The sequence below is a fragment of the Equus asinus genome, chromosome 25 (genome assembly GCF_041296235.1).
Source record: "Equus asinus isolate D_3611 breed Donkey chromosome 25, EquAss-T2T_v2, whole genome shotgun sequence".
Lineage (NCBI taxonomy): Eukaryota > Metazoa > Chordata > Mammalia > Perissodactyla > Equidae > Equus > Equus asinus.
Window position 1 is genome coordinate 40,778,705 of NC_091814.1, and position 12,918 is coordinate 40,791,622.

Consider the following 12,918-nt stretch of genomic DNA (forward strand, 5'->3'; position numbering starts at 1 on the left):
TCCCTGGGCCTGGGAGGACTCTGGTGGGTTCTCCTGGGTTCACTGGATACCCTGTCTCTGGGGAGTCCTCACCCCACCCCCTAGCTCTCCCAACCAGCTTTCCTCCTGGGAGCTTGCTCCCTCTGGGCACTGCCCCAGCTTCTCTCTGCAGTGGTCTGTTTGCTCCTCGAGGACAGACTCTTGGACAGCTCCTCTGATGATCCCATGCCGGTCTCTTTCTCTCAGATGCCCACAGCCGGCCTCCGGGGAGCACTTGGGCCTGATCTGCCTCTTGAATTACAAGACAGCGGCTGCTCTGCCCTCGCTCTGCAGCCAGAGCCCCTGGCCAGCCCATTGCTCACGTTTTTGATTTCCAGGCTGGAGGCAGGTCCCCAAGCATCAGGGGACACATGTCAGGCTCTCCAAGGGACACCCCCACATCCCCTCTCCCTGAGGGTGAGGTGAGAGGCAGGCATTCAGCCCCGTGTGAGTGGGCTGGGACTCACAGTACACTAACAGCTCTCTCCAAAATCTTTCATAAATTCTCCCCAGCCACCGAGCTTTTTCTCTGTGGGACCAGTTTTGAGTGGCCCTCGCTGGTTCTTCACTCCTTTCCTGCAGTGTGTGCTTGGTCCGGAACCCTTTGGATCTGAGATCCATCTTCTAGACCTTGACAGAAGCCTCTTACAGATGGAAAACACTTAACACTATGCCGGGAATCTCATTAATACACAGTAAATATGGAAAAAAAGTCCCTTCTGGGCCTACTGTCTACATCCACAAAATGAGAGCCATGGCCAGAGAAGTCATTGAGATGACTCCCTCCTGTTGATACACTTCTTAGTTGGGGTCTGTCCTTGGCCCTATCCAGGGTGTGTGGGACAATGCTCCTGAAGGCTGGAGGGAAAGGGTGGGGACCTGTCATGGATGCTGCCTCCCCTGTCCATGCCCCCTTCCACAGCACAGAGAGGAGAGAAGGCCACCACCCCGTGTCACAGTGGCTGCATGCCCAGCCATGGACACAGAAAGGCACAAGGCTGAGAGAACTGTCTTGGACCAGGGTTTCATCAGCACATTCTTCCTTACAATTTGGGCTCTTATGCTAGATTGCCTGAGTCTGAATTCCAGTTTTAACTCTTAAGTCGTGCGATCCTAGGAAAGTTATTTCCCTGTGCCTCAGTTTTTTCTTCTGTGAAGTTAACATAATAACAGATCCAATCGCTTGGGGCTGTTGTGGACATTATGTAAGTTCACATGGAAGACTGCTTAGCAGGATGCGTGGCACAGAGTAAGCACACCGTGTGTGCCAGCTGGTGTCTTCTTTCACATTGGGATCACCAGGACTCATCTGGACAGCACCTCCATTCAGAGCTCACTTGCTTTTTGATCGAAAGCAAAAGGAAACCACTCGAAGCAAATGACATTACGGGATCTATGTCTCCTCCCAACCCATAAACTCCCTGAGGGCAGACTGTGCCTGCCTTATTCCCTGCTCTAGTCCCTAAATTTTCTCCAAAGAGTATTGTATCTACAGGTGTTTTTTGAGCATCTCTTATAGACTAGCTACTTGGGTTGCTTGGAGGTGGAGGCAAGAAATCAACAACCTGGGCCCTCAAAGATCTTCCTTAACTCTTACAGGAATTCAATCCTTCACAAGGCCTAGGAGAGAGAGCTCAGACATCAAAGGACTCACCAGGTGAGGGGGAAAGAAAGTAAGCGACTGCATGTTCAGAAGCAGCCATACTAACAGAAAACACCCAGAAGCAGGAACTTCACACAGCAATTTAGATGCTTCATCCAACTGAATGCCCGCAACAATTCTAGGAGGTGGTGTGCCGGTTTCCTAGGGCTTCCACGACAAAATACCACAGACTGGGTGGTTTAAACAACAGAAACGTATTTTCTCACAGTTCTGAAGGCTGGAGGTCTAAGATGTCTAAGATCAAGGTACAGGCAGGGTTAACTTCTTCTGAGGCCTCTCTCCTTGGCTTGGAGATGGCCACCTTCACGCTGTGTCTTCACAGGGTCTTTCCTCTGAGCCCATGCCCTTGGCATCTCTTCCTCTTCTTAGAAGGAAATCAGTCAGGTTGGATCAGGGCCCACCCTAACAGCCTCATTTTAACTGAATCACCTGTCTAAAGGTCTGTCTCCTAACAGACACATTCTGAGGTACTAGAGGTTAGGGCTTCAACATATGAATTTGGGGATGGGGAACACAATTCAACCCAAAACAGGTAGATGCTGTTATCTGTTATCATCCCTATTAACAGAAGAGGAAACAGAACTACAGGGAGCTTAAGTAACACACCCAAGGTCGTACAACCTGTGGATGACAGAATCCATCGAGAACCTTGCGCTCCAACTCCAGAATTGGCGCTCTTGGTCCCTGCTGTGCCAGTGGACTAGAAGGGAAAGGCGGGAGGGGCTGGGGGTGGGGTGGGGTGGGGTGGGGTGGGGTGGGGTGGGGAAGTGCGCAGGCGCAGGGGAAGGGAGGGAGTGCTGGAGCTAAACTGCTTCCGGGGTAGGAAAGATGCGTATTTATATATATACATATACACACACACTCCAATGTAGGTGAGGTAGGGGTGGAAATGGGGGTCAATTCTCTGTCTCTTGCTTGCTCAGAAATCTGGGCTCCTGGGGAAGCTGGAGGCCTGTTGGAAAACGATGGGGGCTGAAAGACGCGCTGCAAAGCCCGCTAGAAATTGGATTAGCCGAGTATCTGCCCGAGCTGCTCCCTGGAGGAGCGTTCAGGCGCAGTTACACGGGATTATTTTGTTTCTGCCCAGCACTTTGTACCCTCTCTCCATTGGGACCATCAGTCCACTGCCTTCTCTCACAGCACAGCCATCATCCTCCAGCAGGTCATTCTTCCCCGGGAGGCTGAGTCACGGCCCCACCCACAATCCCGAGACAAGTTTTGGCTCCATTTCCTGCATCTGCCATGGGGGAGCACACCCATGCAATGCAGGCTCCAGGCTTGCCCTTCCCAAGGAGGGAGAAATAGCCCCTCTCTTCAGGCACTAAGACCAGCCTTACAGATACCAAAAGGGGCAGGGGGCTCTCCTCTCAGCCGCGTGGTGGGAAAGAACAAGGCATTGGGATGAGCAGGCCTGAGATTGAATCCTGACTATTGGTTACTGCCATGTGTGACCCTGAGGAAGGAACTTAGCTTCTCCTAGCCTCTGTTTTCTTTTTAGCCAAAGGGGGATAGTAATGCCTATGCTTCCAGGCAGGGGGGCTGTGAGGATGAGAGATGATACGTGCAAAGACCTGGGGCAGGAACTGGTTTGTGTAGATGCTCAAGAAACTGAGGCTGTAAGTATTAGAGATCCAGGCCCTGGTGTGCAGGCGCCCCAGGGCTCAGTCTTTAAACCTTTTCTGGGGGTCACAACCTGTCACGGGGCTGTTGGCAGCAGAAAGTCTATCTGCGTAGGCTGAATGTAAGCTACACTTGCAGACAAACAGGACCTCTGTCAGCTAGAAACAAAATGAGGTGCCTTTCGTTCAGGAGTGTGCTCTGCCCTGGCCAGGGTATTAGGACCACTCCGTGGGTGCCCAATGAGCTAAATGTAACAGGGATCGCTCACTTGTCACACAGGCTTTTCAATGTGGTGTTCAAAATGCAAACAAATTAACTAGACTTGGAATTGGCAGAGTCAATAAAAAAAAGTCCCTGTTTTGCAAAACCAAATCGACAGATCGGGCACCTTCATCGTGCCCTTTTCTAATCTATCCTCGGGACCAGAATTATAGTTTTGACTTGTTGCCTTTGGAGAAACATGAGAAACCTAACTGATGTGGACATTCTCATTCAAGGTGGCCCTGGAATAGATTAAAATGGAGCCTGCCTTGACTATAGAATAGCTGTGTGTAGGTTTGCTGGCATATTAAGGGAAATGATTTTAATCATGTGTTTTAAAAATGAAGTTGTTAGAGTTTTCCAGTAAGTGCTTTATCAGGTCAGCTGTAACCAACAAGCAAGGATGATTTAAATCTTCAACTCCGCAGGGTCTCCATTGGCAGCATCTCCCAGGAAATGGCAAGGAAGGGGTGAGGAGCTGGGAAGGGGACTTCTAGGACCTTATGTGTCATAATCACAGTCAAATTACAGCAGCCCTGGAGGCAGTGGCATGCTGGGTAGGGACAAGCTTCCTTTGCCTACATGTCAGGGAGAAGGGGAGTTGACTCCTGGGGAGAGGAATATGGGGGCAATTACCCAGAAGTAATCTCAGCCCTCACTTTGGCCTGGGGGCCAGCCCAGTGAAGACTGAAACAGGGCATGAGGGCAAACAGGTTGTTTTTCTGACTCAGGGGCAGCAGTTGCTAAGATAAAGACACTTTCGAGAGAAGAGAGGAGATAGTGCCTGCGGGCAGCTAGCAGAGCTGTGGGACCCTCGCCCCTCCCACTTGGCAGGCAGCTCTGCAGAGGGACACGTCTGAGCCAGGAGGTATCTTTCTCACGCAGAGGGGCGGCATCTGGGCCTGCTCTGCGCCACGGAGACAATCTTTCTCTGTCAAGGGAGCAGCTGTCGGCCACCTGCTCATCAGCCTGGGTTAAGCCCTCTTTTGAGCAGGAGCGAGGGAGCCTCGCCTCTAGAATAAAGGGTGTGTTCAGGGCCACCTGCCCCGGCCATTAGTTTCTGGAGGTGAGCTGGGAGCGGGGGCGTGGGGGCCCAGGCGCCTGTCACAAGCCCCACTCCACCCCACCTAAGGTCCCATGCACAGGGGCCCCTCAGCACACTGGCAGCTGTCCTGTCTGCCGGCCTTTTTGTCTCAGTAGCACCTGCCTCTGCTCCCACTTCCCTGTCCCAGAGGAAGTGTCTGTCCCAGAGCCAGCCAGGGTAGCAGCATGCTGGGCAGGGGCTCCGTGCCAGGCGGCTGTGGAGAGACTCAGCACTTCAGCCCACAGCCCTCGCCCTTCCCCAGGACACGTGCAGTCTACACCACAGGCTCCAGAGCAGAGCCAGCTGCCTCTGGGGTGTCTGTGCTTGTGTATGGGGTGTCAGTGGGGGTAGAAGAGCAGGGAAATACTCTCCAAAGCTGCAGGAGAAAATGCCACGTGTACCATCCACCACCAACCAAGAGAGGGAGGAAAGAAACAGACTAGAGGTGAGAGAGTAACACATCCTGTAATTTGAAAAGAGAACTTGATGGGAGCACTCAGTTCCAGATGTAGGGATCGCTGCTATTTATGAAGCACTTACTATGTGGCCATTATTTACATTTTCTTGTTTAACCCTTGCGGAAGGCCTGTGAGGCAGGCGGCATTATTCCATTTTACAGAGAGGTACATGAGGCTCTTCGGGTGACGTGCCACTGCCCCAGGTGAATGGCAGGCTGGGCTGTGGACTCCAGCTCTCAGCCCTGGCCTTCCACCATCTCCTGTGTCTGCACTTTGCCTTCCTACAGAAAGGACTTCTCTAGACCACCCCTTCCATGAGAGAGTGAAGCCATTTGTTTAACTTTTCATCTGTCGTTCATTTTCTTTCTCTTTTTACCCAGCATATAAGTTCTCGATAGGCAAGAGCCAAGGCTGATACTTCTTGGCAGGCAAGTCCTGCCGCCCAGGGCGCATATATGATACACGGTGAACACCTGAGTGCTCCCCAGTGAAGCGAGGTCACACCGGGCTGTCCTTCCTGCGGGAAATGATATCCCTGACCCTCTGTCTGGAGAGCTTCCATGTTAGACAGTTTTTCCAGTTGGGATCGACACTTTTCCCCCCAATCTCCCTTAAAACCTTCAGCAAATTCCTTTAGAAGTAGAAGGCCCCGGGGGTGGTGGCGGGGGCGGGGCGGTGGGCAGGTCTGTGGCCTTGGGAAAGAGTGGCCTCTGTCTGAAGGAACAGGATCTGCGCCTGGGGGCCCTCTGGGGAGGGATTTTATAGGCCCTGCCATTACTTAAATATACACAGATCTGTGAATCCTGTAAGCCTGAGGCCAGTGAACAGCTGGTCTGCCCAGGGCACATTTGCCTGGTAATTCTAATTTTTATTTGAATGCCCATCTGCCCCGTCACTGACATCACAGCGCAGCTGCAGGACTTGTTTTCTGTTCCTGTTGCCTGCGCCTGTGGCGTGGCCTTGCACTGTGATGATTAAATGGCTCTGTGGGTGGCCTCACCCTGTAGTATGTGTGCATGATGTGGGGGCAGGCAGGGCCGAGGGTGGGTGGGGATGGAAACCGCAGAGCAGGAACAACAGGGCTGTTCTGGCATTGTGTGTGTCCCGTGGGGAAAGGTGGGGCTGGGCAGGGGCTGGAGCATCTCATCTGCTGGGAGGCCGGGGGTGCCCTGGGAACAGGCTGTTCCTGAAGCCAGAAAGAAAGTTTGCCACTTCTGTAACAAAGCGGTCAACCCTAGGGATTAAAGGGCCAAGTGACTCTTCGTCCAGAACGAGGGCCAGACTTTTCCCCAACCTCTGCAGCTCCCCAGGCCCAGCACAGGCCAAGGCATGTGAGAACAAGTGTATAAATCGCTCAGCACATTCAGTAGATAGAAGTTCCTGTCTTAAAATTGTAAAATATAAACTTTCCTCATTACTTTGATTACTCCTCATTACCCCATCCTCCACTTTTTGCTCACCTGGATTCAAATCTGGGATCTGGTTATTTACTAGTTATGTCATCTTGAACAGTGTTTTCAACCTCTCTGAGCCTCAGTTTCCTCATTTGCAAAATGGGCCCAGCAGTTCCACTCCTAGATATATAAATCTTGGAAACATTCTTATACATGGACACCAGAAGACATGACAAGAGTGCTCTTAGCAGCACTGTTAGCAATAGCAAGAGACTGGACACCACACGAAAGAAGAAAGGGTAAATGATGGCATTCGCACATGGGATATCATATACCTGTGAAAATGAATGGACAACAGTGACACTGTAGTAACCGTATGGATGAATCTTAGCAAAATGATGCGCTAAGAAAGCAAGTCCTTTTATAAGATTTAAATATAACCAAAACAAACGATGTATTTTGAGATTTCCATATATAGGCAATAAAACTAAAAAACAGCAAGGAAATGAATGGAGATGGGGTTGGCTTGGGCCCAGGGAGGTAGAGGCGGACAGGGAAGGAGCATGTGAGTGGATGTAAGTTACCATCCGTTTCTAACTCTTGAGCTGGATGTAGGTTCAAACGCGTTCATTGTATCACTAAAAGAAATGATTGAAAGAAATAATAAATAGATAAGTAAGACCCAAGTATGGACTATTACGGATAGTATGAATGGAAGCAAGGATTATAAAGATTAATTCAATTTTGTGCACTGAGGTCCATTAAAAAATAAGATTGCAGGATCGCATTAAATGAAATCATGTTTGTAACAACCTACTAACGCGCTATCTGGCCTCCAGTAGGTATTCATGAAATAAAGTTAATCTCTCCACTCTCCCAGCCAACCAGGGACCTTATCTTGTTCTCCATAAAGCAGGATTCTTAGCGCTTTGATCCTTCAGGGCTGAATCCTCACTCACTCACTAATTTCTTTCTGCTTCCTTCCTCCTTCCCTCTCTTCTCCTCTCCCTGCCCAGAGCAAATAAAGCTTATCTGTCCTATGTCCCAGAGTCGTGGGGACAGTATGTACGAGAAGGCTTTGAGACTGTTAAGTGCCCCTGTAAACTGTTGCTTTCCACCTGCCCTGCATTCTATCAGTGGATGAAAAGAACAACACACAACTGCCAAGCCTGGGCAGCTTCTGCAGGTGAAGTGGACATGTGGCCATGGTGTTCTGGGAGGGTAGAGTGATGTGATCTGTAATATTCTGGGAGGATGCTGGAGGAAGTGGCCTGGGGTTGCACCTGGAATGGCATCTGTGGTCTAAGGAAGGAACCCTGGACTTGGACTTGAAGCTGTAAAACCTAGCTTAGAATCTTGACCTCCCTGCTCTCTGGCTGTAGGTGGGCAAGTTACTCAGCCTCGCTGAGCCATGCTTTGCTCTTCTGTACCACGCAACCTGAAATGTAAATTAAACACGCACACACAGCCAACATAAGCCCTGCCTGACACACAGTGGACGTTCAAAGGCTGCTGAATCTGAATCGCATATCCTCTCTGGAGCCCGAGTTTCCCATGAGGGATCCGAACACTCACTCCAGCTAGAGTGAAAACGGCTTAATCCAGATTTGACCAGCAAGCGTCATTTGGAGTTTCAGTGTTGAGAAATTGGTGGCACAGGTGGGTGACATTTGTCATGTAGTTGGAAGCCGGCTCCTGATTCCCATCCTTGCTTCCTGAGCCCCATATCGATTGGAGCAGGTGCCTGGAAAAGACACAACAAATCACACGTACTGGTGCCTCTTTTCTCAGCTTTTGTGTCAGATGTACAGGAGACAATCAGAGCAGTGCTGGAAGGGAAAAGAAGTCACTGGAAACCATTCTGGAGAACCCTAATGGGGATGGAAGTTGGGAGAAAATTTGGGGGTTCTGGAGATTTTATAACCTACGGGCCTTTAAAAAAATCATTAGGCTTGGCCTGAGAAACTTCCATTTTCCTCCAAAAAGTAGCTTAGCCCAGTCCAGTGTGATGAAGTCTAGGTCTGTGAGACGGACCAGAAGCCTGGGGACAGCCCAGAACTTGGCTACGTCTTTTCAAAACAGAGACATACTGAACACCCACGACGCACCAGGCACGGCGCTAAGTTTTTTATGTACTTAACAGTATCTAACTATTGGGATGTCTCCACATATTCATGTTCTAGACTAGGTGTGAAACAGCCTTGGGACAGTTTCTTAGATCAGATGGGGTTACCCAGAGATGAATAGTGAAAATGTGGGGGCAGAAAGCAGGCGTCGGGGTGGAGGTGGGGGCCACGGGCAGGAAGTGAGGGCATCCTGTATCTTAGGTCACAGTTGCCTGTGTAACTCAGAGGCGGGGGTGGTGTCTACAGATTTTGACCAGAGCACAGTTATGAGACTTGGCGGGGGGGGCCCTGGAGGCCCCCAGCTTCCTAATAAGAAATATTTCTCACCATTACAGACCTCCTCACGCAGCCAATCCTGCCTCACCACGTGGAAAATGGGGTGACTACTGCTTGCTTGTCATCCCAGAAGCATCCCAGAGGTATTTGCATGTAACTGGGAGAAAAGCCTTAGCCCAAAGGGAAAAAGCTTGGTGAGATTCTGAACATCAGTTGGAGTTTTCTGGGGAGGGAGAGTTTAAAAAGGACCCTTTGGGTGCCCTTCTCATCACTCCAAAGGGGCAGAATTTTGTCCTATTTGAAAATGTGACCAGCGTCCCCATTCCCCCCACATTCCCATATATTTGAAGCTCTGGGGTATTTGCTTGTCCTTGTGAGTAGGGAAAGGCCTTTTTACATTTCGGAGCATTTCTTTTGGAGATAAAGTATGTGAAAGAGTTTTATAAATAGTAAAGGTTACATAAGTGTAAGGCGATGCTTTTCTTGCTGCTTCCTATGGAGCCTGCTGAGGCAGAGGTCTCTGATCTTGCTTTCGCTGGGAGCGTTTCTCCCTTCATAGGAGCCTGACCCAGATTTTAAGCCCAGGAATACAGCTTATGTAATATTTGGCTAAACTGAATAGAGCCCCTCTTCCCAGCCCACATTTGGTTAGATTTATTTCAATTAAAAATTTTTATTGCGTGTTCCCAACGTGCCCAGGCACAGTGCATAGCTGAGGACATAAAGGAGAATCTTATGCACACAGTCCCTGTCTTCAAGGAATTTGCATTTCAGTGGAGTGGCTGAAAAAAGGGGGAATTTTTTTGTTAAATGAAATTTTAGTTGAAACTCCAATACATAAAACGAAGGAGGGCTGCTTTGATTGAGGTGGGGGTAAAGGAAGGAGGAGGGGAGGGAGGTGGGAGGTCAGGAGTCGTGTTGGCCGGACCTCACCATTTCCCCTCGAGGCCTTTCTAGAATTTCTCAGAGGTCAGTTCAAAAGGCAATAATTTCCATAAGGCCTTTAGAAGAAAACAGGAGAATACTTTCATGGCTTGGCGCTAGGCAAAGAATTCTTAGGATACAAAAAGCGCTAAGCATAAAAGGGAAAAAAATGATAAATTAGACTACATAAAAATTTTAAACTTCTGTTCATCAAATGACTGTTAAAATAAATAGGAAGGCCAGACTGGGAGAAGATATTTGCAATACATATGACTGACAATAAACTTGTATCCAGAATATGTCAGGAACTCCTACAACTCAATAAAAAACAAACAAAAAACAATTTTGAAAATTGGTCAAAAGACTTATTTTTGCACAGTCACTTCACAAAAGAATGTTCATAAATGGCCAATAAACCAAATAAAAAAACTAGTCAACATCATCAATCTCTAGGGAAATGCCAATCAAATAGTTTGCCAACAGCTTGTTTTGTAAATAGTGGTGCCATCATTTGAGCAGCTTTGTGTCCCTAACAGTTCCAAGGATGCCCAAATGCTTTTTCTTATTTTAGCTATAAAACTTTTTCTCATATCCCTTCTCTGCCTCCAAATTATTTTTACCCACAGCACTAAAGCCACGAAGATACAGCTAGATTAGCCATAGATGTCAATGCTTATGTAATCCTCCACTAGTGGTCTCAGAGGCCTCTTTTGTAAGTTCACAAATGACATGTTAATGTTTCTCTTTGCCAGGGAGTGATCGCCCAACGGGCTGCACTTACCACCCTGGGTAAACACGTAAACCCGTGTTCCTGGTAGCATCGCACCATAATGATCCCCTCCTGCCCATAAACGATCTCACTTGTGAGTACAAATGACAACCCCAAAGAGTGCCAGGAGACTCCTGTTCAGAGCTCCAAGAGGCTCCTCTCAGAACTCGGGGACAGTTGGAAAAATTATGCCAAAAGCCACAGTGAGGTTCCACTGTACACCCACTAGAACATGTGAAATGAAAATCCTGATCACAACAAGGGTTGACAAGGCTGTGGACTAACTGAAATTCTTATTCAGTGCTGCTGTGAGTGCAAAATGGTACAAAGCACTTTGCAGAGCAGTTTGACAGTTTCTTAAAAAGCTAAATATATATCTACCCTATGGTCCAGCTACTCCATTCACGGGGTCTGAAAACATATGTCCGTGAAAAGACACGTACACAAATGTTCATGACAGCTGTACTTGCAATAGGCAAAAACTTGAAACAACCCCCAAAAAGCAGGAGAATGGATAAGCAAATTGTGGTGTGTTCATACCATGGAAAATACTGCTTGGCAATGAAAAGGAATGTGTTACTGATAAAGGTAACCACATGGATGAATCTCAAAGACACACTGAACGAAACAAGCCAGACACGAAGCGCTACATTCCATACAACTTCACTTCTGTAAAGTTCTACAACAGGCAAAATAGTATATGGTAAAAAAAAAAAAAAAAAAAAAAGATCAGAAAAGTAAGTGCCTGGTTGTGGGGAGGGTGGAGTGGCATGGTAGCAGGAAACCAGGAAAGGAAGAGTGGGGACTATCTGGAGTGGTGAGAATGTTCTAGATCTTAAAAGTGATGTGGGTTATATGGGTGAGTGCATTTGTCAAAGCTCCTTGAACTAAAACAGTTAAGACCTGTGTATTTTGCTTTATATAAATCATATCACAATAAAAAATGTTAGGCAAAGAAATCACTAGTTTCCAATTTCAAGAAGGCAAGGTAAAGATCTTTCGGTACCCTTCTTGAGAACAACTCCCAAAGAACTAGGAAAGCAAGAAATAGAAAATAAACTTTAACTCAATGAAACTAGGTAACATCTGTAACCTAGAATTACACACGGAGATAAAGACCAGATGGAGGAATGACAAGTGACTTAGAGAGGACAGAAGCCAAACCTGACCCCAGAGGGGTAGGGGTGAAGGAGGCGGGGAGGGGTTGGTTGACTGACAAAAGACAAGTTCATTTGCCTGCAGAATCCCAGAAAGGCTCAGGAGCTAGAGGAATCACCAGGGGTGGGGGGATGCTGAGGCCCAAGGACTGTTCGGGAGCCTGGTGAGAAGTGTTCAGGACACCCTCCCTGCTACTTCCCTAAGTCACCAGCATCAGGAACCCACAGACCCCTTCTCCTTTGACTTCTCTGCGAACTGAACCCTTCTCGAGTCTTAGGGTCTGAGAAATCCAAAGCCAGGAAGATCTGCAGGCTACTTCCGTTGTCCCACTCTGAACAACACTTCCCTGACAAAAGAAGCTGCAGAGTCTGTTACCTGCTTGAAGGGAGGAAGGGAAAGAGGACATTTCAGGTAGAGGAAAAACCCCCTCAGATTAATATTGCCCAATATCATCCAGCTACCTGCACATGCAGTGTGTGATGTCTTCTAGAGTTGAACCTCATGCAGTGTTCCCACCATTTATGAATCTGTGAGGTAGTGCGGACGTGATTATTCTCCATCTAACTGATAAGGGAAATTGAGGCACACAAGGTTTATATGGCCTGTCTGAGGTCACATAACATGTTACTGTCTAGTCAGAACCAGGGCCCTCGTCCCTTGGCTCCAAGGTCAGTATCCTCCACTATTCAATGATGACTCCTTACCGCTCTTCAAAAATACAGGCAGACAGACAAAAAGAGAATATATTGTGATTCCCGTTGTAGACACCTCTAGAAAATGCAAACTAAACCACAGGGACAGAAAGCAAATCAGTGGCTGCCTGGGGATGGGAAGGCAGGGAGAAGAGGGAAGCTGAGATTCCACAGAGGCATGAGAGGGTTGGGGGTAATGGATGTGCTCACTGTTCTGATTGTGATGATTTCACTGGTGTTTACATATGTCAAAATATCAGATTTTACACTTTAAAATATATACACTTAACTGTGTGTTGATTATCCCTTAATAAAGCTGTTTAAAAAAATATGGGCAGAAATGAATCAGTTGCTGGGAGACCCTACAATTATCATCTCCACTTTTTAAACCTCTACAAAACGTCTTTAAACGCTAGACATACAGAATAACATAGACTCTGCTTGCATGGGGATATGCTCAATGAAGAGGATGTCA

At 48.1% G+C, this 12,918-nt stretch overlaps 1 long non-coding RNA gene across 3 annotated transcripts in view; it reads right to left on the reverse strand.

The window, feature by feature from the left end:
• Positions 1-4,829: 4,829 nt before the first annotated feature.
• Positions 4,830-12,918, reverse strand: part of LOC123280621 (uncharacterized) — a 45,037-nt gene continuing 36,948 nt past the window's right edge. For all 3 annotated transcript variants that reach the window (XR_011498089.1, XR_006519679.2, XR_011498090.1), the window contains 2 exons: positions 8,074-8,242; positions 4,830-7,136 (listed from right to left, as the gene is read on the reverse strand). This is a non-coding gene — a long non-coding RNA (uncharacterized lncRNA). The remainder of the gene's footprint in view (positions 7,137-8,073; positions 8,243-12,918) is intronic.